Source organism: Centropristis striata, chromosome 8 (genome assembly GCF_030273125.1).
Source record: "Centropristis striata isolate RG_2023a ecotype Rhode Island chromosome 8, C.striata_1.0, whole genome shotgun sequence".
Taxonomy (NCBI): domain Eukaryota; kingdom Metazoa; phylum Chordata; class Actinopteri; order Perciformes; family Serranidae; genus Centropristis; species Centropristis striata.
In genome coordinates this window covers 33,879,540-33,885,540 of record NC_081524.1, presented here as the reverse complement: position 1 = coordinate 33,885,540, position 6,001 = coordinate 33,879,540, and the positions used below count along the sequence as shown (strand labels likewise).

Sequence of the window (6,001 nt, the reverse complement as noted above, 5' to 3'; positions counted from 1 at the left end):
TCATTATTTTAAAATTTGTTCACAAGATTTTCATATTTCATTCTATGTCAACCAACTAATGGTGCTAAAACTAATGCTGCTGATGTGTGAGGGTAACAAAATTGTACTCTGACTCTGTGATTACAATCGGCCTGCACTATAAAACAGGCAACAAGAGCACAGAATTTCCCCATTACATATACTGTAGAGGGATTTACAAGGTAATAAAGGGCTGATACGTTTATTGTTCTCACTGATACTGCATTTGGGGCCCCTTGACACATTCGGGTCAACATTCATAAGATGGCCATTTGCTATTGTTTCATATCTGCTACAGTCTGCACTAGAAATTAAATTTGAAAGATTATTTAGATACAATTTTGGTTAAAACATATGAAAAAGCAAAGTTAACCAGACATCTTTTATTCCCCTTTAGAGCTGATAACAACAGTATCACAATACTTGGAGTATGACATGTATCAAATACTGTGAATCGATGCTATCATGTAATGCAAGCGGTTTCACAAGTTTATGAATACATTTTGAAGTCACACAAATCGTTTTATAATACCAGTTTTCCCACCAAAATCGGCATATGAGTAAAGACACGATGAATAATCTACCTGACCTATCAGGACACACTGTAGAGGAGTGAGGAAGAGCAGCATATTAAAGAGGAACAGACTAAATTAAAAAGTCACCCCCCAATGCAGTGTAGTCGATTTATGAGCTTTTAAATATCTTGACTTTAAGTTATTCAAAGACTTCTTCGAGACCAAAGTATAGTTCTGTCATGTGTATTTATATCGCTGTTTTTCTTCAGGACTACTGCACTAAAAAGCATGGTGGGCTGTGAAACTTTACTGTAGTTAGAGCACTAGCGGTGCTTTTAGGGAGCGAGATGATCTACAGTAGGGTACAAACAGGAATAGCCCAACAGCTCTGTGTAATCAGAGAGAAAGCTATGTCCCCATCTTACCTACAGTGTATTATTGTAAACAGGACATTCAAGCTGTGCGTGACCCACACTGTAGTTAAAAGCAACAACGTTAAATGAAATAAAGGCATAACTGGATGTGAGCTGCTGTTGCATTCGGATCACGCTGCTGAAACTGCAAAATGTGCTACGCAGGGTTGGACAAGACTAACGGAAGTGGAATAAATAATGCAAAGACATCACCATTAGCCTAAACAATGGCATTCTATCTATAACTTATAATATTCCCTGCTTTATACTGTAGCATTATCATAAAAACAACACTCAAAGCCAACTGTAGGTTCATATTCTGAAATGGAAACTCAAACGCTGCCAAAAATATGACAAACTGTGTTCTTCAAGATCAAAAACAGAACAATGAACAAATAACTCATGTCTAACATTAACATTTATGAACAGTTGGAACATTTATCTACTGTAAAAATTGTTTATATCGTCTATATGACATGGTGTCATACTGCTTTGTCTCTCTGTTGTAAAGAACTACATGTCAATGTTCTCCCACCATTTGAAATCATGTCATATGTTGGCTCTCTATCTGCCATTGTTACCTCTCCCAGTCGTTTGACCTTGTTGACTTTGTGTGATGAAACCACTAAAGTAGCCATCACTCATGTGTCGCTCTCCTGCTCCTCCACCAGCCTGTTATCACAGCCTCCTCAGGTCTTCCCTGCTGACCACACTGTCAAACCTGAAGTCCTCTATGACCAAGGTCTCTCCATCCTCCTTTATGTTGGCCTGACAGTCCTGCTGAATCTGTAGCAACAACAACATGCACACTATCATGCTGTGCACAGTGTGGCTGGGCACAATGAAATAATAACAAGGTCATTTGTACAGCCATCAGTCAAAAACTGCCCTGTACAGTATCACCATGCTAAAGGTCTGCCGTAACATATACAGCAGTAACACATAAAAAAGTGAATACTCCCATTTTTTTGGGAGTTTAGTTTGGCTTTCTTAAACAGGTTCCTGTCTGGTCTGTAGAACTAAAAAAAAACGCAAATTGGATCATTATTATTATTGTTGTTGATTATCTATCTATATATTTGTTTTCGCTTTCTGGGGTGGGGATTCTGTTCTGAGTGTTCCTGTATGTCTGTATTTTATTGTGAAAAAACTTAATAAACAAAGTTTAAAAAAAAATAAAAATCTCTTGATTAGAGAGATTCAGGAATATTTAAAGCAACAAGCTGCAACATTTTCATATCAAGTCTGTCATATAAATGATGTTTCCAATGAAAAAAAAAACAAAAAAATGCAAATTGCTCTATTTTAAGTGGATGGAGGAGTCCACAGCACAATAATAACGACGATAGTGGCAAACGATGTTGTTGCGATCACTGCCATGAACAGCCAATCAAAATCTATCTGAATCTACAGCGTGTCACGTTCTATACAAAAACAAATTGTAATGAAGTGTACTTATTTAATTCAACAGCATCTCCACATTGTCTCCATCCCATTCTAATGATACATGAAAAATAAAATAAAGTCCTTTGTATCTGCTGTTTCTGACTTCCCCCTTCTATGTATGCTTATTGATGGTATTTAGTAAACAAAATAATGCAGAAGAGCATGTAAGGCTCCGACACAGCTGGAGTGTGGGCTGAATGTTTGCCACAGCTGTTTACAGAGCATTATGGTTTATTAGTGTGGATCTTTATAGTTATAGTTATCATTATAGCGATCATTCTTGGGATGGACAGCCCTTAACTTAGTGTTTTGCTAGTCTGGTTCCAGACCTATAATCTCACATTTTGCTGAGAGATTCAAGGCCTTCCATGATTGGCTGATTTCCAGTTGGAGAAATAACTGAACCAATCAGTGCCTTAGCAGGTGGGAGAGAGTTTGGGGTCATTATCTTGGCCACAGCCAAAGAAATGCAAAGAAATATGGCAGCAATAGACCACAGACTGCAATAGACCCAGCTTTGGAGGCTGTTGTAAATCACCTGACTGAAATATAAGCTTCTAAATCAGAGCACCACACATGGAAGGTATTTCTTTAAAGCAAAAATATATCTCTCCTTTCTGACCAAAAGTTTTGAAAAAAGTTGGATTTGTTGGCCCCTCTGGTACTTTATGAAATAGGTCAGGAGGATTTAATGCTTAAAGCTGTTTGTCCCTTGATCACTTTGATGGAAAACCATGTAAAAGAAGTTGAGAGGCTCGGCTTAAAGAGCACAGCAACAATTAAATTGTAAAATAGTTTAGCAGCTTCTAATGTATGTCAGCTGAAAACTACATTGATGGCAATTCAGTTTACGTCTCAGGCTGCAGCTGAGAGGGCAAATTAACTGTGTTGCTATGCAACAGAAGTGAACTCATGTTGCCTGACCACTTCTGATCTCAGCACTGAGTCAATTTAACAGTCCTATCTGCTTCATTATATGTTTTAAAGACAGAATGGAATGAATGAATTAAACAAATACACCTCTCTGCTCGACACATTACATAAGAGCTGCAGTGTCAGTGGGGGAAAGAACAAAGGAAAAAAACAAGAAAGAAGACAAAACTCATGGAACCACATGACTTAAAAAGCTCCCCAAAGGCAGTATGGTTATGATTAAACAAATAAAACTACTTGGTTAAAGTAAATATTGTGGTCATGGTTGTAGTCACATGGTTTCATGCGGTTTGTCTGAGGATTTGCCTTATGCATACCATTCTGCGCTGTCTCTGAACAGAGGGACCCTTTGGTGTACAGCTGTCCAGCAGCTCCTCTATGTCACGCATCAGCAACTGGGCCTTTGACAACACTGTAATGACATTGACACAAGAAATAGTAACCTCCACATCACATTTGGTAAAAGCTTTCGATATGCTACATGTATTGTGTGTTACTTCATACTGGACATTTGGATGAATTGGTATCTCTAAGGGGAAAAAAGTTTCACAGAAGGGACAAGACACTATTTTCTGTAATTTCTGTGTATGTTAAAGTACAGCCTGACCACTACAATAAACTCAACTCAAGAAAAATAAATGAATGGTTGTTAATCAATCACCAGTGACAAAGTCACCTCCTGTCATTGGCTCTAACCACATTTGCCTTAAATCTAGGCTGATGGTACACCTAAACAACTTCACACACCTGCTGTGGACTGTGCTTGTTTTAAAATGAATGAAAAAACTTTATAATGTAATTGAAAAGCATTTCCCTCTATGAAAGACTAAGAACAAAACTAAACGTACATGTGCCACAGTCACAAGGATGAAAGTAATAACACATTATCTACTGAGGTGCCATATGGAACTGTCGGGCTTACATTCGCGAGTCTTTAAGATGCAGATCCCGGGTGCCTCTTCACATGTCATGTCACTGATCTTTGCAGGTCCTGCCACAGCCAAACCAGGGGGGGTTCACACTATAGACTCCTATGGCGTTTAAATTGATTAATATTGCACATTTGGGAATCATTTGTCAGTATAATGAATATAGAAAAACATGCATTGTAAGAGCAGTGAATATGATAAGTGACAAACTCAAAAAACACTGTAGACCAACAGTAAGAATCAAGGAAGCATGCTGTCTTTAATGAGAACACGTGGAGTTTAGAAGGAGATTAAGGGTTAATGCTTTGCCCAGCATAATGAAGTCTGCTGGTAAGTGCCATCATCATGTTTCTCTCTCACTTCCTCAACACAGAGTTCCCAACATTGACACACCTTACATTACAACATTAATATTCAAAATGTTAATATTGCTGCTACCAATATTATAGCTATTTTTGCAACTTGGTCATTTGATATCATAGGCGGGTTAACTAAACCTATTGCTTTAAAGTCATTATGGGAAAGAGATTTAAATGTTTTAATTTAGTGTAAATGAATAGTTCAACTAGTCCAAATACCACAAACAGGAACACACTTTGGTGCACTTCGTGTTGGGATTTCCAGTGAAAAAAGGAAAACAAGTCCAAGGATTGCAGGTTTACAAAATTCTCCAGAGAATCCAGCAGTAGTAGTAGAAGTCAGGGAATGTCTCAGTTTAGGGAATCAGACTTTGCTAACAGCTGGACCGCTTGTTAATATTTATATACTAATTGTGAAGGGCAAAAGGAGAAATAACAACTTGTTATATTTCAAAAATATATTAATTAATCACTTCACTCTTAACCAGAATTACTGTGACACAACCGAAAAAAATAACATTTAAGCTAGCTATATATATATATATATATATATATATATATATATATATATATATATATATATATATATATATATATATATTTATTTATTTATTTATTTATTTTTTTACTTTGGTGGTAGTTAGCTTACTACAATGCCATACTTTCCGGATCAATAGTTGAAAAATAAAAATAAACAGCGTTTTGTCATAAAAATAAGTGCCGTTCAGTTTTTGTCAATCAAAAAACATTTAAGAGTGATATTTTGGCTGTGTAACGTTGAGTTAAAAGTAACCTTAGCTTAGCATCTGGTGAGCAAATAATGGCTAGCTCATTAGCTAACACTAGACATACTGCTAAATAACGGCCCACTAAAGTACCTGTAACTGCAGCTTTTCCTGAAGTCAGTCTTACAAAAGATGCTCAGGACAGTAACAATAAGTTCTTATTTCTTTGATTTTTATCGTGCTTACTTACAGCCAACACGTGGTTGTATGTAAAGACAGGTGTGGGGCTGTAGCATGTAATGGGGCATATCAGTGTACGTTCACTCCCCATTTTGCAGCCTTTAACCCTATAAAGCCTGAACCATGAAATAATTGCCAGAAAATTATTTTTTTTAAAAAACCGAGTGCTTATTAACCTGCTGACGAATTTTAAAAAATAAATAAATTGCATATATGAATTCTAATTTGTATCATATTTGATACATCAGGTCTTTTTGTGCAATTTGTTGCTCACAGATTGTTTTTCTTGAACTAACAAAAACATATAAAACCTAACATTTTTAACCTATTAAGACTTTGACTTTTCCTTTTTCCTCATACATGCAAAATACATATTTTTTCCATATAACACAACATCATACATCAGCTGATATTAAGTTTTTT

The 6,001-nt window shown here is 36.4% G+C and overlaps 1 long non-coding RNA gene across 3 annotated transcripts; it reads right to left on the bottom strand.

The window, feature by feature from the left end:
* Positions 1-222: 222 nt before the first annotated feature.
* LOC131976920 (uncharacterized) lies at positions 223-5,682 on the bottom strand. 3 transcript variants are annotated; one of them, XR_009394835.1, is made up of 4 exons: positions 5,492-5,682; positions 4,248-4,356; positions 3,643-3,737; positions 223-1,732 (listed from the first exon to the last, which is right to left on the bottom strand). It is a non-coding gene; the product is annotated as an uncharacterized LOC131976920 (long non-coding RNA). The 3 variants fall into 3 exon arrangements; XR_009394836.1 differs by having other exon boundaries at positions 224-1,732; positions 4,248-4,316; XR_009394837.1 differs by lacking the exon at positions 5,492-5,682 and adding an exon at positions 4,850-5,077 and having other exon boundaries at positions 224-1,732; positions 4,248-4,316.
* Between the last annotated feature and the right edge of the window lie 319 nt (positions 5,683-6,001).